The 27658-nt window shown below is 42.0% G+C and overlaps 2 non-coding genes across 2 annotated transcripts; one reads left to right on the forward strand and one right to left on the reverse strand.

Moving 5' to 3' along the window:
- Positions 1-1690: 1690 nt before the first annotated feature.
- LOC112799060 (small nucleolar RNA R71) lies at positions 1691-1798 on the reverse strand. The gene has a single exon (XR_003200646.1). It is a non-coding gene; the product is annotated as a small nucleolar RNA R71 (small nucleolar RNA).
- Positions 1799-22274: 20476 nt separating this feature from the next.
- Positions 22275-22382, forward strand: LOC112799199 (small nucleolar RNA R71). The gene has a single exon (XR_003200775.1). It is a non-coding gene; the product is annotated as a small nucleolar RNA R71 (small nucleolar RNA).
- The last annotated feature ends 5276 nt before the right edge of the window (positions 22383-27658 follow it).

The following is a 27658-nucleotide window of genomic DNA, read 5'->3' on the forward strand; positions in this document are numbered from 1 at the left end:
ATGCCTTCAACAGAGCCCGAACGGAAATCGAGGAGAAACGGTAAAAAGCAATAAATGCTGAAAACGGCCATTTTTTGAAAATTTTGAACTATGCCCGAGCTCGACCTCTCAAAGGACGAACTCGGGCAGGGGCACTGTTGATACCCTGACCGAGCTCCCCCAACTCGGAAGTCCATAGAAAGGTCCGACCTCGTCCCAAGGCCCACGCCTGAGGTCGGACCTCGGACAAATAAGCTAAGAAGGCCCATCAGAAGGAACGAAGCCCAAAACCTAAAGGCCGAAAAGGCCTAAAGAAAGGCGGTTCCACAAAGATAGGGATAAAGCTCCCAAAAGATAAGATAAGATAAGAATATCTTATCCAGGGAGGATCACGACCAACTACTATAAATACACTGGAGCACCCAGGTATAACTCATACTCTAATTCTACTCGATATCTGCTTGGACCCATGCTAACTTAAGCATCGGAGTGTCATTGCAGGTACAACCACCAGCCGCTCGGCACATCAAGCTCGGGTCACAGCACCCTCACCTCGGGTCTTGCCAGACGACCGAGCTACACGTTTCAGGTAACCCTCGGAACAGATTTGATTCAACATATCAAGTATGTTGCCTTTTCTGTTGAGTGAGGTTTAATGTTTGAATCATATCTTTTCTTGATAAGCAAGTCATTAATTTTCAAAATCAAAATTTTTTTTTATGTTTTTTAAATCATATCTTCTCAATCACATCTTTTTAAAACTAATCATATCTTCTCAATCACATCTTTTTAAAACTAATCATATCTTCTCAATCACATCTTTTTCAAAATAGTTTTCAATAAAATCTTTTTGATTTCTAATTTCAAAATCTTTTTCAAAAATCATTTGATCTCTTTCCCACTCTTGATTTTCGAAAATCAATTAGTGTTTTTCAAAAAATGTTTTCAAAATCTTTTACTTAATTTTCGAAAATTGCTTCCCTTATTCTCACATCTTTCTATTTTATGGACTAACACTATTCCTAAATGCAAAATTCGAACTCCATCTTCTTTGATAAGTTTGAATTTTCTACTTCTGCCTTCTATTTTTCTTTTCCTCTGACACCTCAAGGAATCTCTATACTGTGACATAGAGGATTCCACATTTTCTTGTTCTCTTCTCTTTCATATGAGTAGGAGCAAAGACAAAAGCATTCTTGTTGAGGCTGACCCTGAACCTGAAAGGACCTTGAAGCGAAAACTAAGAGAAGCTAAGGCACAACTCTCTGTATAGGACCTAACAGAAATCTTCAAAGAAGAAGAACACATGGCAGCCGAAAACAACAACAATGCCAACAATTCAAGGAAGGTGCTGGGTGACTTTACTGCACCTACTCCCGACTTCTATGGGAGAAGCATCTCTATCCCTGCCATTGGAGCAAACAATTTTGAGCTTAAGCCTCAATTAGTTTCTCTAATGCAACAGAATTGCAAGTTCCATGGACTTCCATTGGAAGATCCTCATCAGTTCTTAGCTGAATTCTTGCAAATCTGTGACACTGTCAAGACTAATGGGGTTGACCCTGAGGTCTACAGACTTATGCTATTCCCTTTTGCTGTAAGAGACAGAGCTAGGACATGGTTGGACTCTCAACCTAAAGAAAGCCTGGACTCTTGGGAAAAGCTAGTCAATGCCTTCTTGGCAAAGTTTTTTCCACCTCAAAAATTGAGTAAGCTTAGAGTGGAAATCCAAACCTTCAAACAGAAGGAAGGAGAATCCCTCTATGAAGCTTGGGAAAGATACAAACAATTAATCAGAAAGTGTCCCTCTGATATGCTTTCTGAATGGAGCATCATAGGTATTTTCTATGATGGTCTCTCTGAACTATCCAAGATGTCTTTGGATAGCTCTACTGGAGGATCTCTTCATCTGAAGAAGACGCCTACAGAAGCTCAAGAGCTGATTGAAATGGTTGCAAATAACCAATTCATGTACACTTCTGAAAGGAATCCTGTGAACAATGGGACTAATCAGAAGAAAGGAGTTCTTGAGATTGACACTCTGAATGCCATATTGGCTCAGAACAAAATATTGACTCAACAAGTCAATATGATTTCTCAAAGTCTGTCTGGAATGCAAAATGCACCAAGCAATACTAAGGAAGCTTCATCTGAGGAAGAAGCTTATGATCCTGAGAACCCTTCAATAGAAGAGGTGAATTACATGGGAGAACCCTATGGAAACACCTATAATCCTTCATGGAGAAATCATCCAAATTTCTCATGGAAGGATCAACAGAGACCTCAACAAGGTTTCAACAATAATAATGGTGGAAGAAACAGGTTTAGCAATAGCAAGCCTTTTCCATCAGCTTCTCAGCAACAGACAGAGAGTTCTAAGCAGAATATCTCTGACTTAGCAACCATGGTCTCTGATCTAATCAAAACCACTCAAAGTTTCATGACTGAAACAAGGTCCGCCATTAGAAACTTGGAGGCACAAGTGGGTCAGCTGAGCAAGAAAACTACTGAACTCCCTCCTAGTACTCTTCCAAGCAATACACAGGAAAATCCAAAAGGAGAGTGCAAGGCCATCAACATGGCCGAATTTTGGGAGGAAGGAGAGGCAGTGAACGCCACTGAGGAAGACCTCAATGGACGTCCACTGGCCTCCAATGAGTTCCCCAATGAGGAACCATGGGAATCTGAGGCTCAAAATGAGACCATAGAGATTCCATTGGACTTACTTCTACCATTCATGAGCTCTGATGAGTATTCTTCCTCTGAAGAGGATGATTATGTCACTGAAGAGCAAGTTGCCCAATACCTTGGAGCAATCATGAAGCTAAATGACAAGTTATTTGGAAATGAGACTTGGGAGGATGAACCCCCCTTGCTCACCAAAGAACTGGATGACTTGTCTAGGCAGAAACTACCTCAAAAGAGACAGGATCCTGGGAAGTTTTCAATACCTTGTACCATAGGCACCATGACCTTCAACAAGGCCTTGTATGACTTAGGGTCAAGTGTAAACCTCATGCCTCTCTCTGTAATGGAGAAGCTAGGGATCTTTGAGGTGCAAGTTGCAAAAATCTCACTAGAGATGGCAGACAACTCAAGAAAACAAGCTTATGGACTTGTAGAGGATGTTCTGGTAAAAGTTGAAGACCATTACATCCCTACTGATTTCATAGTCCTAGAGACTGGGAAGTGCATGGATGAATCCATCATCCTTGGCAGACCCTTCCTAGCCACAACAAAGGCTGTGATTGATGTTGATAGAGGAGAATTGATCATTCAAGTGAATGAAAAATCCTTGGTGTTTAAGGCTCAAGGATATCCCTCTGTCATCATGGAGAGGAAGCATGAAGAGCTTCTCTCAAAACAGAGTCAAACAGAGCCCCCACAGTTAAACTCTAAGTTTGGTGTTGGGAGGGCACAACCAACTTCTAAGTTTGATGTTGAACCCCCACATTCAAACTCTAAGTTTGGTGTTGGGTGGTTCCAACATTGCTCTGAGTATCTGTGAGGCTCCATGAGAGCCCTCTGTCAAGCTACTGACATTAAAGAAGCGCTTGTTGGGAGCCAACCCAATGTTATATTTTATCTATTTTCTTTTGTTATTTTATGTTTTTTGTAGGTTGATGATCATGAGAAGTCACAAAATCAATTGAAAAAGCAAAAACAGAAAGAAAAACAGGAAGAAAAATAGCACACCCTGGAGGAAGAACCTACTGGCGTTTAAACGCCAGTAAGGCTAGCATATGGGTGTTTAACGCCCAGTCTGGCACCATTCTGGGTGTTTAACGCCAGAAAGGGGCACCAGACTGGCGTTAAACGCCAGAAAAGGGCAAGCTCTTGGCGTTAAACGCTAGAAATGGGCACCAGCCCGGCGTTTAACGCCAGAATTGGCTAAAAACGCATTTTTGCTTGCCATTTGGTGCAGGGATGACTTTTCCTTGACACCTCAGGATCTGTGGACCCCACAGGATCCCCACCTACCTTACCACTCTATCTCTTCTTCACCCATTCACCAATCACCTCAACACCTCTTCCCCAAAAACCCCTCACCTATCAAATCCCATCTTTCTCTTCACCACTCACATCCATCCTTCATAAAACCCCACCTACCTCACCATTCAAATTCAAACCACTTTCCCTACCAAACCCACTCTCCCATAGCCGAACATCACCCTCCCCCCACCCCTATATAAACCCATCTTCACTCCTTCATTTTCACACAACCTAAACACTACTTCTTCCCCTTTTGGCCGAACCACAAAGCCCCCTCCATCTCCTTTATTTCTTCTTCTTCTACTCTCTTCTTTCTTCTTTTGCTCGAGGACGAGCAAACCTTTTAAGTTTGGTGTGGTAAAAGCATTGCTTTTTGTTTTTCCATAACCATTTATGGCATCCAAGGCCGGAGAAACCTCTAGAAAGAGGAAAGGGAAGGCAAAAGCTTTCACCTCCGAGTCATCGGAGATGGAGAGATTCATCTCAAGGGTGCATCAAGACCACTTCTATAAAGTTGTGGCCATGAAGAAGGTGATCCATGAGGTCCCTTTCAAACTCAAAAAGGGTCAACCTTGATCAAAGGTTGGACCAAGTCCTCACAGACATTTGTGAAGAGGGCGCTCAATGGAAGAGAGATTCAAGAGGAAAGCCGGTTCAACTGAGAAGGCATGACCTCAAGCCCATCACTAAGAAAAGGATGGAGCAAACAAGAGACCCCACTCATCATGAAATCCCTGAGATGCCTCAAGGGATGCACTTTCCTCCACAAAACTATTGGGAGCAACTAAACACCTCCCTAGGAGAATTGAGTTCCAACATGGGACAACTAAGGGTGGAGCACCAAGAACATTCCATCCTCCTCCATGAAATTAGAGAAGATCAAAGAATCATGAGAGAGGAGCAACAAAGGCAAGGAAGAGACATTGTGGAGCTCAAGCACTCCATAAGACCTTCAAAAGGAAGAACATTCCGCCATCACTAAGGTGGACCCGTTCTTTAATCTCCTTGTTCTTTATTTTTCTGTTTTTCTTAAATTATGCTTATGTTTATCTATGTTTGTGTCTTGTGATCATTAGATGCCTAAAAGTTATGAATGTCCTATGAATCCATCACCTCTCTTAAATAAAAAATGTTCTTAATTGAAAAAGATAAGAATTGCATGAATTTTGAATTTTATAACAGTTTAATTATTTTGATGTGGTGGCAATGCTTTTGTTTTCTGAATGTATGCTTAAACAGTGCATATGTCTTTTGAATTTGTGGTTCATGAATGTTGGCTCTTGAAAGAATGATGAAAAAGGAGACATGTTACTGAGGATCTGAAAAATCATTAAAATGATTCTTGAAGCAAGAAAAAGTAGTGATTCAAAAAAAAAAGAGAAAAAGAAAGAGAAAAAGAAAGAAAAAGAAAGAAATAAAGTTGTGATCCAAGGCAAAAAGAGTGTGCTTAAGAACCCTGGACAGCTCTAATTGGGGACTCTAGCAAAGCTGAGTCACAATCTGAAAAGGTTCACCCAATTATGTGTCTGTGGCATGTATGTATCCGGTGGTAATACTGGAAGACAGAGTGCTTTGGGCCACAGCCAAGACTCAATAAGTAGCTGTGTTCAAGAATCATCATACTTAACTAAGAGAATCAATAACACTATCTGGATTCTGAGTTCCTAAAGAAGCCAATCATTCTGAATTTCAAAGGATAGAGTGAGATGCCAAAACTATTCAAAGGCAAAAAGCTAAAAGCCCCGCTCATCTAATTAATACTGATCTTCATAGATGTTTTTGGAATTCATTGTATATTCTCTTCTTTTTATCTTATTTGATTTTCAGTTGCTTGAGGACAAGCAACAATTTAAGTTTGGTGTTGTGATGAGCGGATAATTTGTACGCTTTTTGGCATTGTTTTTAGTATGTTTTTAGTATGATCTAGTTAGTTTTTAGTATATTTTTATTATTTTTTAGTTAAAATTTACTTTTCTGGACTTTACTATGAGTTTGTGTGTTTTTCTGGGATTTCAGGTATTTTCTGGCTGAAATTGAGGGACCTGAGCAAAAATCTGATTCAGAGACTAAAAAGGACTGCAGATGCTGTTGGATTCTGACCTCCCTGCTGTTGGAAAGTAGACATCCTGGGCTTTCCAGCAATATATGATAGTCCATACTTTGCCCAAGATTTGATGGCCCAAACCGGCGTTCAAAGTCACCCAAGTGGCACCAAAGTGGGAGTTAAACGCCCAAACTGGCATAAAAGCTGGCGTTTAACTCCAAGAAGAGTCTCTACACGAAAATGCTTCAATGTTCAGCCCAAGCACACACCAAGTGGGCCCGGAAGTGGATTTTTATGTCATTTACTCATCTCTGTACACCCTAGGCTACTAGTTCTCTATAAGTAGGACCTTTTACTATTGTATGGAGATATATCTGGGTAGTTATCTTGGTTCTGATGCTATCTTAGATCATTGGGAGGCTGGCCATTCGGCCATGCCTAGACCTTGTTCTTATGTATTTTCAAAGGTGGAGTTTCTACACACCATAGATTAAGGTGTGGAGCTCTGCTGTACCTCGAGTATTAATGCAATTACTATTGTTCTTCTATTCAATCCCGCTTGTTCTTCTTCTAAGATATCACTTGTTCTTCAACTTGATGAATGTGATGATCCGTGACACTCATCATCATTCTCACCTATGAACGTGTGACTGACAACCACCTCCGTTTTACCTTAGATTGGGTGAATATCTCTTGGATTCCTTATACACGATGCATGGTTGATCGCCTGACAACCGAGTGCTCGCCTAACAACCGAGCCAGCCATTCTGTGAGATCAGAGTCTTCGTGGTATAGGCCAGAACTGATGGCGGCATTCAAGAGAATTTGGAAGGTCTAACCTTGTCTGTGGTATTCTGAGTAGGATTCAATGACTGAATGACTGTGACGTGCTTCAAACTCCTGAAGGCGGGGCGTTAGTGATAGACGCAAAAGAATCACTGGATTCTATTCCGGCCTGATCGAGAACCGACAGATGGATAGCCGTGCCGTGACAGGGTGCATTGAACATTTCCACTGAGAGGATGGGAGGTAGCCACTGACAACGGTGAAACCCTTGCATAAGCTTGCCATGGAAAGGAGTAAGAAGGATTGGATGAAGACAGTAGGAAAGCAGAGAGACGGAAGGGACACAGCATCTTCATGCGCTTATCTGAAATTCCCACCAATGAATTACATAAGTATCTCTATCTTTATCTTTATGTTTTATTCGTATATCACCCATATCCATTTGAGTTTGCCTGACTAAGATTTACAAGGTGACCATAGCTTGCTTCATACCAACAATCTCTGTGGGATCGACCCTTACTCGCGTAAGGTTTATTACTTGGACGACCCAGTACACTTGCTGGTTAGTTGTGCGAAGTTGTGTTTATGCCATGGTATTGAATACCAAGTTTTTGGATTCATTACCGGGGATTATTTGAGTTGTGAAAAGTATTGATCACAATTTCGTGCACCAGTAGGCCATTTGGGTAACTGAGCTAAATGAACTGATGGCCTCAATCATATAAATGCATGTATACATGGAATAATGGACATAAAGAATCAAACAAATCAAAGATTACAATCATAGAAAGAGAACAATGCACACAAGAATGGAAATAAGTAGTTATAAGATGTAACCACACAATTGGGCTCAAAACTCACATGCTTGTGTTCTTATCTCAAAAACCATGTTCCAAAATTAATTCCTTCACGCAAGTTCAACAAAAAAAAAATTTTCAAATTGGTGGGTGTTCATAGCCTAGGTCGAGCTGTCCGACCCGGGAAGTTCTACCGGCAAAGCGACCGACTTATTCAGGTCAGGACAATCCGACCTCTTCTCAAAGAGCTCGACCAAACTACCAGGAAAGCCCAGTAAAGGGCCCAAATAGAGGAACACGACCCATATCCAAGGGCAGCTCAAGCCTATAGAGATAAAGGTGGTTCCCTTAAAGATAAGATGACCTCGCTCGAAGATAAAGATAAGATAAGATAACTAACTTATCTTATCTAAGAAAGGTCTCTCTACACCATTATAAAGATAAGATAACTCACTCTCTGATCCTACAAAAAAACCTGCTTAATACCCTTGCTAACTTAAGCATCGGAGTCCCTTGCAGGTACCACCACCCTCCGGTGACGAAGGATCAGCACTATAACTCCGTTCAGCAAGTCGGACACGACAGCTCCGACCGGTACAGAAGATCTTGCCCGAGATCTACCTACAGTTTCAGGTAAACCTCAGAACATTTGGCGCTGTTGTCGAGGAACCTGGAAGTCATCCCATCATTATGGCGGACGACCATGACAACGATCACAATTCAGATCTAGAGGATAGAATGCCGCACAAAAACGCGGACATTACCCCAAAGGATACTTCTCAACTTAACAACAAAAAGAATTCGCCAAATGCAGGAGCCATGGAAGCGCTTCAAGACCGTTTAAAACAATTGGAAGAAGAAGCCTTACGACAACAAGAGGCTGAGAAAGACCTACAGAAGGAAATAAGGTGACGCCGGGAATTGGAGGACAAACTCTTAAAACTCGAAGCCGATCTCGAGACCAAAGCTAACCGATCCCCTCACGAGGACAGCTCCCGCAAGGAACAAGATCTATTCTCCAAGGATATCATGAAGACCGAAATTCCAAAAGACTTTAAACTTCTAGATATGACTTTATACGATGGTACTACAGATCCCAGCCACCATCTCAGTAATTTCAGAAGTAGAATGTACCTCACTGATGCCTCAGATGCAATTCATTGCAAAGTCTTCCCAACTACTTTAACAAAGACGGCAATTAGATGGTTCGACAATCTACCTTCTATGTCCATCTCGAGTTTCGACGACTTGGCCAAAAAGTTTTTGGCCAGATTCTCCATCCAAAAAGACAAGGCTAAGCACGCTCCAAGCCTATTAGGAATCAGGCAAGGAGAACGGGAAACTCTCTGCAACTACATGGAAATATTCAACAGAACGTGCCTAGACATACAGAACCTACAAATAGAGGCTGCCATTTTGGGCCTCATCAATGGCTTGCGAGAGGGACCTTTTAGCTAATCTATATCGAAAAAACACCCCACATCTCTAAACGAAGTACAAGAACGAGTAGAAAAATACATCAACATGGAGGAAAACTCTCGACTAGGGGAGACTTTGAAATCTGGATTCACCTCCACGGATAAGGACAGAGAATCCAAAAAGAAGGAAGATCGACATGGAGAAAAATGAAAAAATATCCCAATTACACCCCCCTATGGGTGTCTCTCGTGGATGTCTACATAGAGGTATGCAACATTGAAAAAATACCCCCAGTTTGACCACTCAAATGCAAAAAAGGAGGAGAAAATCGGGTTGAATATTGTGAATATCATCGAATCCGCAGACATTCCACCAATGAATATTTTGACTTAAAAAATGTCATAGAGAAACTAGTACGAGAGGGGAAGCTAGATCGGTATCTGGCCACCCGGGATGATGAGCAAAGAAAAAGAAGAAGGGAAGAAGATGTCAGACAAACTGAGAGGTCATGTCGTACACCAGAAAGACACGTCCACATGATACACGGTGGATTTGAGGGAGAAGGATTCTCCAAATCATCTCGCAAGAGATATCTGAAAAAGGTATATCATGTCGAAGGGAAGGAGGAAGCACCCGACATCCCCACGATTACCTTCACCAAAGAAGATGCATCTGGCATAATCTCGGGACACAACGATCCCATGGTTATCACTGTTATACTGGCGAATCCAAACCTCCACCGCACATTGATAGACCAAGGGAGCTCCGCCAACATCTTGTTCAAAACTGCCTTCGACAAGCTCGGTTTAGAAGAGACAAAACACAGAGTATATCCGAACAACTTGTTCGGACTAGGAGACACCTCGGTTCAACCAGTCGGATACATCTGATTGCACACAACCTTTGAAAAAGGAAACCAATCAAGAATACTCAAGATAGATTACATCGTGGTCGACGTAGGTTCAGCCTATAACGCCTTAATAGGCCGGACAACATTAAATCAGCTAGGTGCAATAGTCTCAACTCCACATCTATGCATGAAATTTCCAACTCCAGAAGGGATAGCTACAATAAAGGCAGATTAGAAGACGGCACGCCGTTGTTACAACGAAAGTCTAGACCTCAGAAGTAGAAGAGAAGAATTCCACACAGTTGAACTCGGTGGAGTTCAGAGGCGGGAAGAACTCCGCCCACAACCGGAAGGCAGAATGGAGAAAGTCCAGATTGGGGATACCCCGGACCAAACGACCAGTATCGGTACAATCCTACAAGGAGACATAAAAGAATCGCTCATACAGTTCTTACGAGATAACGTCGACCTCTTTGCATGGAAGGCCGTAGACATGCCAGGCATAGACCCCAAGTTAATGTGCCACAAACTAGCAGTCTACCCAATATCTCGGCCAGTTCAACAGAGGCGCAGAAAGCTCGGACCAGAACGATCTCATGCTGTGGAAGAGAAGGTACAAGCTCTATTGGAGGCAGGATTCATAAGAGAAGTCAAATACCTACTATGGCTAGCTAACGTCGTCTTAGTGAAAAAATCAAACGGGAAGTGGCGAATGTGCACCGACTACACTGACCTCAACAAAGCCTGCCAAAGGATCCTTATCCACTCCCAAGTATCGACGCTCTAGTAGATGCCTCCTCCAGATATAAATACCTCTCGTTTATGGATGCATACTCGGGATACAATCAAATCCCAATGTATCCACCCGACTAAGAAAAAACTTCCTTCTTAACCCCGAAAGCAAACTACTACTACATCATCATGTCTTTTGGTCTTAAAAATGCGGGAGCTACCTATCAGAGATTAATGAATAAGGTCTTTTCGGATCACACTGGAAAAATCATGGAAGTCTACGTAGATGATATGCTAATAAAGACACAAAATGAAGAGACGCTATTGTCCAACCTGACCCAGGTGTTCGACACTATAAGACGGCATGGCATGCGACTCAATCCCGCAAAATACACCTTCGCCGTAGAAGCCGGCAAATTTTTAGATTTTATGCTCACACAGAGAATAATCAAAGCAAACACGGATAAATATTGGGCCATACTCGACATGAAAAGTCCAACTTGTGTCAAAGAGGTACAACGACTCAATGGGAGGTTAGCAGCCTTATCCAGATTTCTAGCTGGATCAGCAATAAGATCTCTTCCCTTCTACGCTACTCTAAGGAAGGGAAAGAAGTTTGAATGGACAACGGAGTACGAGCAGGCCTTCCAAGATTTCAAAATGTTCCTGGGACAGCCACCTATCCTAACTCGGCCACGGGAAGGAGAACCACTCATATTGTACCTCGCAGTAGGATGTCGGGCAATAGCCTCAGCCGTAGTCCGAGAAGACGACAACGGGTAGCAACCCGTATACTTCATTAGTAAAGCACTACAGGGAGCCGAGTTGAACTACCAAAAAATAGAGAAGTTCGCCTACGCTCTCATACTAACATCTCGATGACTTTGTTCATACTTCCAAGCCCACACCATCAGAGTTTGGACCAACCAGCCCATAAAAGAGATCTTACAGAAAACCGACCTGGCAGGAAGAATCTTGTAATAGGCAGTCGAGTTGTCCGAGTTCGACCTCCAATACGAAGCTCGGACAACCATCAAACCACAATACCTGGCCGACTTCGTTGTAGAATTTACAGATACACCGAAAATCCGCACAAAATGGAATTTCTACATTGACAGATCCTCAAATAAAGCTAGAAGCGGCGCAGGTGTAATAATTGAAAGTGACCAAGGATCCCAAATCAAACTCTCCCTCAAATTCGGGTTCCCTACCTCAAACAACCAAGCGGAATATGAGGCACTGTTAGCTGGTTTGAAGCTGGTTAGGGAGGTTGGAGCTCAAAAGCTTATCATCTTCAGCGACTCACAAGTAGTCACTTCGCAAATAGCAGGAAGCTATCAAGCCAAAGACCCACTATGAAAAAATACTTGGACAAAACCATGGAACAGCTCGAACAACTCGGAGAATATGAGATCCATCACATACCCCGAGAACAGAATGCCCGAGCTGACGCACTCTCAAAACTAGCCAGCACCAAACCAGGAGGGCAACAATAGAAGCCTCATCCAAGAAATTCTACAAAATCCATCAATCTCTGAAGAAGAAAAAATCCTGACTATAACATGTCAGGATCAAGGATGGATAGCTCCCATAATTAACTATCTCAAAACAGAAGCATTCCCCACAGAAGAAAAGGAGGCAAAGAGGTTGAAACGGGAGGCACAATACTACACTATCTTAAACAATACTATATACAAAAGAGGGATTTCAATACCATTGTTAAATGCATACCGACTTCTAATACAAAGGAAGTCCTAGAAGAAGTACACAGTGGCATTTGTGGCAATCACCTAGGAGCACAGACACTTACCAAGAAAGTACTCCGCGCAGGGTTTTATTGGCCAACTCTACAAAAAGAAGCCACAGAGTTCGTAAAGACATGTCCATCATGTCAGAAACATGCCAACTTTCACATCACCCCACCAGAGGAGCTCATCAGCGTAACCTTACCTTGGCCATTCACAAAATGGGGACTTGACCTCCTCGGACCCTCCCCTCAGGGATCGGGACAAGTCAAATTCCTCATAGTGGGAATAGACTATTTCATAAAGTGGATCGAGGCAGAACCCTTAGCTAATGCCACTGCTCAAAGAAGTCGAAAATTCCTATATAGGAACATTGTCACGAGGTTCGGGGTTCCATACTCCATCACCACAGACAATGGTACCCAGTTTACAGATGCATGCTTCAGAAAGCTAGCGGCCGACTTGAATATAAAACTATAGTTCACTTCCGTAGAACATCCCCAAGCCAATGGACAAGCCGAAGCTGCCAACAAAATCATATTGGCTGGGCTAAAATGAAGATTACAGGATGCAAAGGGAGCCTGGGCCGAGGAACTCCCACAAGTCCTATGGGTATATCGAACAACGCCACATTCCACCACAAAGGAATCACCCATCCGATTAGCGTACAAAATGGAGGCAATGATCCCGGTAGAGATTGAAGAAAGGTTGCCTAGAGTAATTTACTATAGTGAAGAAGCCAATTCCCAACTTCAAAGGGAAGAACTCGACCTGCTTCCGGAAGTCCAAGAAAGAGCTCGGATTAGGGAAGAAGCATTGAAAGGACGAATGGCTGCGAGATACAATCAAAAGGTAGTACAGTGAGTCTTTGATGAGAACGACCTTATCCTAATCCGAAATGATATCGGAACAGCCCGACCTGGAGAAGGAAAGCTGGCAGCAAACTGGAAAGCACCCTTCCGGGTCATAGAAGAACTTGGAAAGGGCTACTACAGACTGTCCGAACTCGATGGGCGAGAGCTTCCTAGGTCATGGCACGCGTGCAACCTAAGAAGGTAGTATAGCTAGGGATGATAAAGGATCTTGGGATAAAGCGCACTCTTTTTCCTGAAAAGGTTTTTTAACGAGGCGCCAAGACAAGACCTATAAATCACCTGACTTAGAGGATAAACCTCCCGCATGTATATATTTGCATTTTCTTTTGAATAAAATCTATTTAGGTCTTCTACAAATGTTCAAGCCGCATTAATCTGAAATGTTCATCGTCTAATTATAAAGCTACAGATCGGCAGAAAGTGAAAATTAAATTTAATATGCGATCACGATAAAGACCAAAGATGAAAACCAAATTCATTAAAAGGTTGACCAAACAAGGGTTAACCCAGTCTCTACAAAATCGGCAAAAATGAAAACAGAATAATGCAAGAAGTTATAGAAAGTGATCCATAGAAAGGACCTGACGAGGTCCTAATAAAATGGATTGCTAAAAAAATAACTTAAAGGCTGACCGACATAAAGAAGTCGGACCAGTCGCAAAAACTGAAGTTATATGTAAAGCCCTGGAAGGAGGTCTGGCCAGCCCTATAAACGAGGATTACTATAACTTATAAGAGACCGACATGATGAAGTCAGACTCCCCAAAGAAGTTATAAAAGTAATCCCTAAAAAAGACTTGGACAAGGTCCAAGAAAGAGGATTACAAAAATAACTTAGAAGAGCCGGACATGGTGAAGTGGGACCAACAGAAAGAAGTTATAAAAGTAATCCCTGAAAGAGACCTGAATAAGGTCCAAGAAAGAGGATTACAAAAATAACTTAGAAGAGCCCGACATGATAAAGTCGGACCCCCACAAAGAAGTTATAAAAGTAATCCCTGAAAGAGACCTGAACAAGGTCCAAGAAAGAGGATTACAAAAATAACTTAGAAGAGCCCGACATGATGAAGTCGGACCCCCATAAAGAAGTTATAAAAGTAATCCCTGAAAGAGACCTGAACAAGGTCCAAGAAAGAGGATTACAAAAATAACTTAGAAGACCCCGACATGATGATGTCGGACCCCCACAAAGAAGTTATAAAAGTAATCCCTGAAAGTGACCTGAACAAGGTCCAAGAAAGAGGATTACAAAAATAACTTGGAAGGGCCCGACATGACAAAGTCAACCCAAAACACAAAGTTACAAAGTAACCCTTGAAAGAGACCTAAATGAGGTTTAAAAAAGAGGATTACAAATAGCAACTGGTAGAAAAAATCGACCTGACAAAATTGGCAACCACAACATAATTCCTTACAAAGACCTGAACAAAGTTCGAACAAAATAAATTGCTGAAAATAATATCAGGCCAAGGAATCAAGCCAATCAGGTCGGACAAAATTCCAACACTCCAAAGCCTACAAAGGTACCAAAACGAGTGCAGACGGACATGGTATAAAAACACAGAGTTATAATAGTAGCAAGCATCAGAGGCCACCAAAGGTCAGCCCAAAAAGCCTGGAAACCACTTTGTTTTTCAAGATAAAGTTGCTAAACAAGCAACTAAGAAAGTGTCAACAGCCAACAAAATACCATTTACAAAAGCAAAAGTTCAAAAGCCCACAAGTCGGGCTAACTATACACAATACCAAGAATAACTAAAGAGGATCCAGAGGCTTCCCAGTAGCAGCATCAACATGGGGTGGAGGAGGGCGAGTTTGTAGAGACACAACATCTATAGTCCCATCCTCTTGGTTCAAGATCTGACAGTCAGGTTCTGACTCAATTCTGGCTGCAGGAGCTAAAGAAGTCGGCACGACAGAAGCCTTGGTGGCAGACGCAGGAGGAGGATCAGCATCATCATCATCAGGGTCATCAGGAACAATCTTATCGTCCCTCACAACATTGTCAAGACTAAAAAGGGTAAGGTCGAGCTCGGGTGCAAGAACCCGTACCTGCTCCTTTAAGTTATCATAAGCAGTAGTCACGCTGCCCACGAGGTGACCCTAGAGTTGGCATAATCATCCCGGGCAGTTTCCAATTCACCACAGAGACACACCACCTCTCTGTAAGCCGAAACATAGCTCTCCTTGTGCTTCAGTGCAGTGTCTTCGGCCAACTTCACAGAAGCCGCCAAAGCCACAAAACTAACCTTTTCACCCTCTAATTCTTTCTCCACCTGTGCCAACTTTACCTCCAGCTCCTCCTTCAAACCTTTTATCCTATCAAACTCCGACTTAGCCTCCATCATGAAAGATTTGGTAGTATGAACTGGGATACCCTGAGCAGTTCGAAAAAGAGCCGCACCCATATGAGCCATCTTCACACTACTTTTATTTATGAACTCCAAGTGATGAAGAATGGACACATCATCCATTGAAAGACCTCCATAGGGGGTAATTTGCTGATCAACAAACTCAACATCATCAAAATTAGGGGCATCAAGGTTAAAGGGCTCAGATATTTTTTGCTTTTTAGGAGGAGGAGCGCCAGAAGCAGCAGCCAAAGTTTGTGGAAGGTCAGCCAGATAAACCCGGGGAGTAGGGATCACCCTCCTTGGCCCGGGTGAACTCGGCCTGGGCGGCTTCACCTGAACTTGAGAAGACCCCTCTCCTGCCGCCTTGGCCAATATGTTTTGAGCAGCAGCATTGGTGCATGAAATTGTGATCAATACTTTTCACAACTCAAATAATCCCCGGTAATGAATCCAAAAACTTGGTGTTCAATACCATGGCATAAACACAACTTCGCACAACTAACCAGCAAGTGTACTGGGTCGTCCAAGTAATAAACCTTACGCGAGTAAGGGTCGATCCCACAGAGATTGTTAGTATGAAGCAAGCTATGGTCATCTTGTAAATCTTAGTCAGGCAAACTCAAATGATATGGTGATGAACGAAATAAACATAAAGATAAAGATAGAGGTACTTATGTAATTCATTGGTAGGAACTTCAGATAAGCGCATGAAGATGCCTTCCCTTCCGTCTCTCTGCTTTCCTACTGTCTTCATCCAATCCTTCTTACTCCTTTCCATGGCAAGCTTATGTAGGGTTTCACCGTTGTCAGTGGCTACCTCCCATCCTCTCAGTGAAAACGCTGCCTATGCTCTGTCACAGCATGGGTAATCATCTGTCGGTTCTCGGTCAGGCCGGAATAGAATCCATCGATTCTTTTGCGTCTGTCACTAACGCCCCGACTGCTAGGAGTTTGAAGCACGTCACAGTCATTCAATCCTTGAATCCTACTCAGAATACCACAGACAAGGTTAGACCTTCCGGATTCTCTTGAATGCCGCCATCAGTTCTAGCCTATACCACGAAGACTCTGATCTCACGGAATGGTTGGCTCGTTTGTCAGACGAGCACTCGGTTGTCAGGCGATCAACCATGCATCGTGCAATCAGGAATCCAAGAGATATTCACCCAATCGAAGGTAGAACGGAGGTGGTTGTCAGTCACACGTTCATAGGTGAGAATGATGATGAGTGTCACGAATCATCACATTCATCAAGTTGAAGAACAAGTGATATCTTAGAACAAGAACAAGCGGAATTGAATGGAAGAACAATAGTAATTGCATTAATACTCGAGGTACAGCAGAGCTCCACACCTTAATCTATGGTGTGTAGAAACTCCACCGTTGAAAATACATAAGAACAAGGTCTAGGCATGGCCGAATGGCCAGCCTCCCAGTGATCTAAGATAGCATAAAAATGAAGATAGCTACCCAGATGTCTCAATACAATAGTAAAAGGTCCTACTTATAGAAAACTAGTAGCCTAGGGTGTACAGAGATGAGTAAAAGACATAAAAATCCACTTCTGGGCCCACTTGGTGTGTGCTTGGGCTGAGCATTGAAGCATTTTCGTGTAGAGACTCTTCTTGGAGTTAAACGCCAGCTTTTATGCCAGTTTGGGCGTTTAACTCCCATTTTGGTGCCAGTTCCGGCGTTTAACGCTGGGATTTCTGAGGGTGATTTTGTACCCCGGTTTGGGCCATCAAATCTTGAGCAAAGTATGGACCATCATATATTGCTGGAAAGCCCAGGATGTCTACTTTCCAACGCCGTTAAGAGCGCGCCAATTGGGCTTCTGTAGCTCCAGAAAATCCACTTCGAGTGCAGGGAGGTCAGAATCCAACAGCATCTGCAGTCCTTTTTAGTCTCTGAATCAGATTTTTGCTCAGGTCCCTCAATTTCAGCCAGAAAATACCTGAAATCACAGAAAAACACACAAACTCATAGTAAAGTCCAGAAAAAGTGAATTTTAACTAAAAACTAATAAAAATATACTAAAAACTAACTAGATCATACTAAAAACAATGCCAAAAAGCGTACAAATTATCCGCTCATCACAACACCAAACTTAAATTGTTGCTTGTCCTCAAGCAACTGAAAATCAACTAAGATAAAAAGAAGAGAATATGCAATGAATTCCAAAAACATCTATGAAGATCAGTATTAATTAGATGAGCGGGGCTTTTAGCTTTTTGCCTCTGAATAGTTTTGGCATCTCACTCTATCCTTTGAAATTCAGAATGATTGGCTTCTTTAGGAACTTAGAATCCAGATAGTGTTATTGATTCTCCTAGTAGAGTATGATGATTCTTGAACAAAGCTACTTATTGAGTCTTGGCTGTGGCCCAAAGCACTCTGTCTTCCAGTATTACCACCGGATACATACATGCCACAGACACATAATTGGGTGAACCTTTTCAGATTGTGACTCAGCTTTGCTAGAGTCCCCAATTAGAGGTGTCCAGGGTTCTTAAGCACACTCTTTTTGCCTTGGATCACAACTTTATTTCTTTCTTTTCTCTCTTTTTTTTCGTTTTCTCTTTTTTCTTTTTTTTCGATTTTTTTTTCGATTTTTTTTTTTGCTTTTTCTTGCTTCAAGAATCATTGTAATGATTTTTCAGATCCTCAGTAACATGTCTCCTTTTTCATCATTCTTTCAAGAGCCAACATTCATGAACCACAAATTCAAGATACATATGCACTGTTTAAGCATACATTCAGAAAACAAAAATATTGCCACCACATCAAAATAATTAAACTGTTATAAAATTCAAAATTCATGCAATTCTTTTTCTTTTTCAATTAAGCACATTTTTATTAAGAGAGGTGATGGATTCATAGGATATTCATAACTTTAAAGCATAGACACTAAGACACTAATGATCACAAGACACAAACATAGATAAACATAAGCATAAAATTCAAAAAACAGAAGAATAAAGAACAAGGAAATCAAGGAACGGGTCCACCTTAGTGATGGCGGCTCTTTCTTCCTCTTGAAGATCCTATGGAGTGCTTGAGCTCCTCAATGTCTCTTCCTTGTCTTTGTTGCTCCTCTCTCATGATTCTTTGATCTTCTCTAATTTCATGGAGGATGATGGAGTGTTCTTGGTGCTCCACCCTTAGTTGTCCCATGTTGGAACTTAATTCTCCTAGGGAGGTGTTTAGTTGCTCCCAATAATTTTGTGGAGGAAAGTGCATCCCTTGAGGCATCTCAGGGATCTCATGATGAGTGGGGTCTCTTGTGTGCTCCATCCTCTTCTTAGTGATGGGCTTGTCCTCATCAATAGGGATGTCTCCCTCTATGTCAACCCCAATTGAATAACAGAGGTGACAAATGAGATGAGGAAAGGCTAACCTTGCCAAGGTAGAGGACTTGTCCGCCACCTTATAAAGCTCTTGAGCTATAACCTCATGAACTTCTATTTCTTCTCCAATCATGATGCTATGAATCATGATAGCCCGGTCTATGGTAACTTCGGACCGGTTGCTAGTGGGAATGATTGAGCGTTGTATAAACTCTAACCATCCTCTAGCCACGGGTTTGAGGTCATGCCTTCTCAATTGAACCGGCTTTCCTCTTGAATCTCTCTTCCATTGGGCGCCCTCTTCACATATGATTGTGAGGACTTGGTCCAACCTTTGATCAAAGTTGACCCTTCTAGTGTACGGATGTTCATCTCCTTGCATCATAGGCAAGTTGAACGCCACCCTCACACTTTCCGGACTAAAATCCAAGTATTTCCCCCGAACCATAGTAAGATAATTCTTTGGATTCAGGTTCACACTTTGATCATGGTTCTTGGTGATCCATGCATTGGCATAGAACTCTTGAACCATCAAGATTCTGACTTGTTGAATGGGGTTGGTAAGAACTTCCCAACCCCTTCTTCGGATCTCATGTCGGATCTCTGGATATTCACCCTTTTTGAGTGAAAAAGGGACCTCAGGGATCACCTTCTTCAAGGCCACAACTTCATAGAAGTGGTCTTGATGCACCCTTGAGATGAATCTCTCCATCTCCCATGACTCGGAGGTAGAAGCTTTTGCCTTCCCTTTCCTCTTTCTAGAGGTTTCTCCGGCCTTGGATGCCATAAATGGTTATGGAAAAACAAAAAGCAATGCTTTTACCACACCAAACTTAAAATGTTTGCTCGTCCTCGAGCAAAAAAAGAAAGAAGAGAGTAGAAGAAGAAGAAATGAGGGGAAAGGGAATGGCTTTTGTTTTCGGTCAAGAAGGGGAGAAGTGGTGTGTATGTTGTGTGAAAATGAAGGAGTGAAGGAGGGTTTATATAGGAGAGGCAAAGGGTAGGTTTCGGTCACTTGAGGGTGGGTTTGGGTGGGAAAGTGGTTTGAATTTGAATGGTGAGGTAGGTGGGGTTTTATGAAGGATGGATGTGAGTGGTGAAGAGAAAGATGGGATTTGATAGGTGAGGGGTTTTTGGGGAAGAGGTGTTGAGGTGATTGGTGAATGGGTGAAGAAGAGAGAGAGTGGTAGGGTAGGTGGGGATCCTGTGGGGTCCACAGATCCTGAGGTGTCAAGGAAAAGTCATCCCTGCACCAAATGGCAAGCAAAATCACGTTTTGTGCCATTTCTGGCGTTAAACGCCGGGCTGGTGCCCATTTCTGGCGTTTAACGCCAGCTTCTTGCCCCTTTCTGGCGTTTAACGCCAGTCTGGTGCCCCTTTCTGGCGTTAAACGCCCAGAATGGTGCCAGACTGGGCGTTAAACGCCCAACAGCTAACCTCACTGGCGTTTAAACGCCAGTAGGTGCGTCCTCCAGGGTGTGCTATTTTTCTTCCTATTTTTCATTCTGTTTTTGCTTTTTTCTTTGATTTTGTGACTTCTCATGATCATCAACCTACAAAAAAGATAAAATAACAAAAGAAAATAGATAAAATGTAACATTGGGTTGCCTCCCAACAAGCGCTTCTTTAATGTCAGTAGCTTGACAGAGGACTCTCATGGAGCCTCAGGAATGCTCAGAGCCATGTTGGAACCTCCCAACACCAAACTTAGAGTTTGAATGTGGGGGTTCAACACCAAACTTAGAGTTTGGTTGTGGCCTCCCAACACCAAACTTAGAGTTTGACTGTGGGGGCTCTGTTTGGCTCTGATTTGAGAGAAGCTCTTCATGCTTCTTCTCCATGGTGACAGAGGGACATCCTTGGGCCTTAAACACCAAGGATTCTTCATTCACTTGAATGATCAACTCTCCTCTATCAACATCAATCACAGCCTTTGCTGTGGCTAGGAAGGGTCTGTCAAGGATGATGGATTCATCCATGCACTTCCCAGTCTCTAGGACTATGAAATCAGTAGGGATGTAATGGTCTTCAACTTTAACCAGAACATCCTCTACAAGTCCATGGGCTTGTTTTCTCGAATTGTCTGCCATCTCTAGTGAGATTTTTGCAGCTTGCACCTCAGAGATCCCTAACTTCTCCATTACAGAGAGAGGCATGAGGTTTACACTTGACCCTAAGTCACACAAGGCCTTCTTGAAGGTCATGGTGCCTATGGTACAGGGTATTGAAAACTTCCCAGGATCCTGTCTCTTTTGAGGCATTTTCTGCCTAGACAAGTCATCCAGTTCTTTGGTGAGCAAAGGGGATTCATCCTCCCAAGTCTCATTTCCAAATAACTTGTCATTTAGCTTCATGATTGCTCCAAGGTATTTAACAACTTGCTCTTCAGTGACATACTCATCCTCTTCAGAGAAAGAATACTCATCAGAGCTCATGAATGGCAGAAGTAAGTCCAATGGAATCTCTATGGTCTCAGTTTGAGCCTCAGATTCCCATCGTTCCTCATTGGGGAACTCATTGGAGGCCAGTGGACGCCCAGTGAGACCTTCCTCAGTGGCGTTCACTGCCTCTCCTTCCTCCCAAATTTCGGCCATGTTAATGGCCTTGCACTCTCCTTTTGGATTTTCTTCTGTATTGCTTGGGAGAGTACTAGGAGGGAGTTCAGTAATTTTCTTGCTCAGCTGACCCACTTGTGCCTCCAAATTTCTAATGGAGGATCTTGTTTCAGTCATGAAACTTTGAGTGGTTTTGATCAGATCAGAGACCATGGTTGCTAAGTCAGAGTTATTCTGCTTAGAACTCTCTGTCTGTTGCTGAGAAGATGATGGAAAAGGCTTGCTATTGCTAAACCTATTTCTTCCACCATTATTGTTGTTGAAACCTTGTTGGGGTCTCTGTTGATCCTTCCATGAAAAATTTGGTTGATTTCTCCATGAAGGATTATAGGTGTTTCCATAGGGTTCTCCCATGTAATTCACCTCTTCCCTTGAAGGGTTCTCAGGATCATAAGCTTCTTCCTCAGATGAAGCTTCCTTAGTACTGCTTGGTGCATTTTGCATTCCAGACAGACTTTGAGAAATCATATTGACTTGTTGAGTCAATATTTTGTTCTGAGCCAATATGGCATTCAGAGTGTCAATCTCAAGAACTCCTTTCTTCTGACTAGTCCCATTGTTCACAGGATTCCTTTCAGAAGTATACATGAATTGGTTATTTGCAACCATTTCAATCAGTTCTTGAGCTTCAGTAGGCGTCTTCTTCAAATGAAGAGATCCTCCAGCAGAGCTATCCAAAGACATCTGGGATAGTTCAGAGAGACCATCATAGAAAATACCTATGATGCTCCATTCAGAAAGCATATCAGAAGGACACTTTCTGATTAATTATTTGTATCTTTCCCAAGCTTCATAGAGGGATTCTCCTTCCTTCTGTCTGAAGGTTTGGACTTCCACTCTAAGCTTACTCAATTTTTGAGGTGGAAAGAACTTTGCCAAGAAGGCATTGACTAGCTTTTCCCAAGAGTCCAGGCTTTCTTTAGGTTGAGAGTCCAACCATGTCCTAGCTCTGTCTCTTACAGCAAAAGGGAATAGCATAAGTCTGTAGACCTCAGGGTCAACCCCATTAGTCTTGACAGTGTCACAGATTTGCAAGAACTCAGCTAAAAACTGATGAGGATCTTCCAACGGAAGTCCATGGAACTTGCAATTCTGTTGCATTAGAGAAACTAATTGAGGCTTAAGCTCAAAGTTGTTTGCTCCAATGGCAGGGATAGAGATGCTTCTCCCATAGAAATCGGGAGTAGGTGCAGTAAAGTCACCCAGCACCTTCCTTGCATTGTTGGCATTGTTGTTCTCGGCTGCCATAGGTTCTTCTTCTTTGAAGAATTCGGTCAGGTCCTCTAAAGAGAGTTGTGCTTTGGCTTCTCTTAGCTTTCTCTTCAAGGTCCTTTCAGGTTCAGGGTCTGCCTCAACAAGAATGCTTTTGTCTTTGCTCCTGCTCATAAGAAAGAGAATATAACAAGAAATGTGGAATCCTCTATGTCACAGTATAGAGATTCCTTGAAGTGTCAGAGGGAAAGAAGAGTAGAAGACAGAAGTAGAAAATTCGAACTTATCAAAGAAGATGGAGTTCGAATTTTTGCATTAAGGGACAGTGTTAGTCCATCAATAGAAGGATGTGGGAAGAAGGGAAGTGATTTTCGAAAATTAAGTAAAAAATTTGAAAACATTTTTGAAAAACATTACTTAATTTTCGAAAAAATGGAAATGGAAAAGAAATCAAGTGACTTTTGAAAAAGATTTTGAAATTAGAAATCAAAAAGATTTGATTGAAAACTTATTTTGAAAAAAATGTGGTTAAGAAGATATGATTAGTTTTTAAAAAGATGTGATTGAGAAGATATGATTTGAAAAACATTTGAAAAGATTTGATTTTGAAAATTAGAAACTTGACTAACAAGAAAAGATATGATTCAAACATTAAACCTTTCTCAACAGAAAAGGCAACATACTTGAAATGTTGAATCAAATCATTAATTGATAGCAAGTATCTTTGAAAATTGGAAGAAATTGATTTTGAAAACACATGATTGATAAGATATGATTTAAAAAAGATTTGATTTTGAAAAACTTTGAAAACTGAAAAAAATTGCATTGAAAAACAGAATCTTCCCCCTTGTGCCATCCTGGCGTTAAACGCCCAGAATGGTGCACATTCTGGTGTTTAACGCCCAAAACTATACCCTTTTGGGCGTTAAACGCCCAACCAGGTACCCTGGCTGGCGTTTAAACGCCAGTCTGTCCTTCTTCACTGGGCGTTTTGAACGCCCAGCTTTTTCTGTATAATTCCTCTGCTGTATGTTCTGAATCTTCAATTCTCTGTATAATTGACTTGAGAAGACACAAATTAAAATATTTTTGGATTTTTAATAATAAGGAAAAGTCAAAATGCAACAAGAATCAAATAACAATGCATGCAAGACACCAAACTTAAGATGAGACACTAGACTCAAACAAGAAATTTTTGGATTTTATGATTTTTTTGATTTTTTTGTGTTTTTCGAAAATTAAGTGGAAAAAGGCATCAAAGTTCTTAATGAGAATTCCAGGAATCAGTGCAATGCTAGTCTAAGACTCCGGTCCAGGAATTAGACATGGCTTCACAGCCAGCCAAGCTCTCAAAGAAAGCTTCGGTCCAAAACACTAGACATGGCCAATGGCCAGCCAAGCCTTAGCAGATCACTGCTCCAAAAGCAAGATTGATAACGATCAACAAGCTCTTGTGATGATAAGTTGAAACCTCGGTCCAATGAGATTAGACATGGCTTCTCAGCCAGCCAGACTTCAACAAATCATCATGAAACTCTAGAATTCATCTTCAAGAATTTCGAAAAAAAAAATAAATACCTAATCTAAGCAACAAGATAAACCGTCAGTTGTCCAAACTGAACAATCCCCGGCAACGGCGCCAAAAACTTGGTGCACGAAATTGTGATCAATACTTTTCACAACTCAAATAATCCCCGGTAATGAATCCAAAAACTTGGTGTTCAATACCATGGCATAAACACAACTTCGCACAACTAACCAGCAAGTGTACTGGGTCGTCCAAGTAATAAACCTTACGCGAGTAAGGGTCGATCCCACAGAGATTGTTAGTATGAAGCAAGCTATGGTCATCTTGTAAATCTTAGTCAGGCAAACTCAAATGATATGGTGATGAACGAAATAAACATAAAGATAAAGATAGAGGTACTTATGTAATTCATTGGTAGGAACTTCAGATAAGCGCATGAAGATGCCTTCCCTTCCGTCTCTCTGCTTTCCTACTGTCTTCATCCAATCCTTCTTACTCCTTTCCATGGCAAGCTTATGTAGGGTTTCACCGTTGTCAGTGGCTACCTCCCATCCTCTCAGTGAAAACGCTGCCTATGCTCTGTCACAGCATGGGTAATCATCTGTCGGTTCTCGGTCAGGCCGGAATAGAATCCATCGATTCTTTTGCGTCTATCACTAACGCCCCGCCTGCTAGGAGTTTGAAGCACGTCACAGTCATTCAATCCTTGAATCCTACTCAGAATACCACAGACAAGGTTAGACCTTCCGGATTCTCTTGAATGCCGCCATCAGTTCTAGCCTATACCACGAAGACTCTGATCTCACGGAATGGTTGGCTCGTTTGTCAGACGAGCACTCGGTTGTCAGGCGATCAACCATGCATCGTGCAATCAGGAATCCAAGAGATATTCACCCAATCGAAGGTAGAACGGAGGTGGTTGTCAGTCACACGTTCATAGGTGAGAATGATGATGAGTGTCACGGATCATCACATTCATCAAGTTGAAGAACAAGTGATATCTTAGAACAAGAACAAGCGGAATTGAATGGAAGAACAATAGTAATTGCATTAATACTCGAGGTACAGCAGAGCTCCACACCTTAATCTATGGTGTGTAGAAACTCCACCGTTGAAAATACATAAGAACAAGGTCTAGGCATGGCCGAATGGCCAGCCTCCCAGTGATCTAAGATAGCATAAAAATGAAGATAGCTACCCAGATGTCTCAATACAATAGTAAAAGGTCCTACTTATAGAAAACTAGTAGCCTAGGGTGTACAGAGATGAGTAAAAGACATAAAAATCCACTTCCGGGCCCACTTGGTGTGTGCTTGGGCTGAGCATTGAAGCATTTTCGTGTAGAGACTCTTCTTGGAGTTAAACGCCAGCTTTTATGCCAGTTTGGGCGTTTAACTCCCATTTTGGTGCCAGTTCCGGCGTTTAACGCTGGGATTTCTAAGGGTGACTTTGTACGCCGGTTTGGGCCATCAAATCTTGGGCAAAGTATGGACTATCATATATTGCTAGAAAGCCCAGGATGTCTACTTTCCAACGCCGTTGAGAGCGCGCCAATTGGGCTTCTGTAGCTCCAGAAAATCCACTTCGAGTGCAGGGAGGTCAGAATCCAACAGCATCTGCAGTCCTTTTTAGTCTCTGAATCAGATTTTTGCTCAGGTCCCTCAATTTCAACCAGAAAATACCTGAAATCACAGAAAAACACACAAACTCATAGTAAAGTCCAGAAAAAGTGAATTTTAACTAAAAACTAATAAAAATATACTAAAAACTAACTAGATCATACTAAAAACATACTAAAAACAATGCCAAAAAGCGTACAAATTATCCGCTCATCAAGCATCCTTCCTTGCCTTTTTGAAGGCCTTCATGGAGTTATTATTTTTTGACATCTCTGAAATACAGAATTAACCATAGTATAACATTACAATCGCAGAATAAGAGGAAGCAAGGCTAAAGAAATAAAGGATAAAAAACAAGTCAGACTGTACCCAACACAGTTCAGACCAGGGACGGGTCCCCCAGAAACTTTTTGGTATCGAAATGGGGGGGTTCCCCCGTATGTCCTCTAGAACAATCACAAAAGCCCGCTCAACCTTGCCAAGCATCTCCCAGGTATAACGAGACACTGTCACATCCTTTTGCCATTCCAGAGGAAAAGCAGGCTTATCATTTTCATCAAGAAAAAAGGGGGGCCCCTCAACAGCCCGAACCTTAAAGAAATAGTTCTTAAAATCCAAAAGGGCCGGGCCACTCAATAGCCCGAACCTTAAGGATTCATCATACATGGCAAAAACTTTATGCCCTGAGCAGATCTAAAAGAAACCCAAGAAGCTTTCTTTTTGGAAAAAGCCCTAGGCTTGGCCGAAACGAAGAGATAAAAAAAGAGAGTTTGAGAAGGATTGATGCCTAATTCATAACAAAGCAACTAAAAAATCTTGACAAAGCCCCAAGAATTCGGATGAAGCTGGGACGGGGCAACGTTACATGACCACAACAAATCAGTCTCAAAAGCATTAAAAGGAAAAGTAATGTTCAATTGGCTGAAGAAATATTCATAGGCCTAAAAAAAAGGACGCTCCCCCTTGACTGAAGTCGAAAAGCAAACCCTCTCGTCAGAATCAGGCGCTACAAGCTCATAATCCCTCTCTTGGGCAGTGCTACCACAAACCCTATGATGTTTTCTCAGCTCTACACAAAACTCAGCATTCACCACCGAAACACACATTAAGACAATGGAGTCTAACCAGTCAGACATCCCCTCAGGAACTTTAGAAGACATCTCTATAATATTTTTACGAGAAGACATGGCCAACTAGTCCTACAATCAAAGAAAAGATGGATTGCTAAAACTACTCGAAGTACTAATCCAACATCTCAGGCAAGACAGCGAAGAGCAGCTCGGCCATAAAGGGATACAACTCAACAATAGAAACATGCAAAAGATAAGTCAGGCATATCAAACAAACGGAAACCCCGAAACTTATGCCAAAAGGTCCAAGGGCATCCTTTGGAGGCAGCAAAGTTATGAGGAGGCAGAAAAAATTTCAAGTCTACATCCTGGCATCTCTCAAACAGAAAAAACCCTCATTCAAACCACAACATTTCAAGATCATAAAAATGTCATCATTTACCCAATAGTCTATCGGCAAGTGGAATTGTCAAGCATCAAAGCATTCCAAATAGAAAATGATCACAAATGCAATCTTCCTCAGAATCAAGCAAAATTTGTTTGAAACCAGAAGGCACAATCAGAAGCAATAACAAAAACTCAAAGCCCTAAGGGCAACAACTATAAATAAAACGGCAAAAGATCAGGCAAATTAAGGAAGCCCTAAAATAGCGCACATTGCAGAAATAATCAGACACAAGCAAGCAAAAGAAG

This window comes from Arachis hypogaea, chromosome 4, assembly GCF_003086295.3.
Source record: "Arachis hypogaea cultivar Tifrunner chromosome 4, arahy.Tifrunner.gnm2.J5K5, whole genome shotgun sequence".
NCBI lineage: Eukaryota > Viridiplantae > Streptophyta > Magnoliopsida > Fabales > Fabaceae > Arachis > Arachis hypogaea.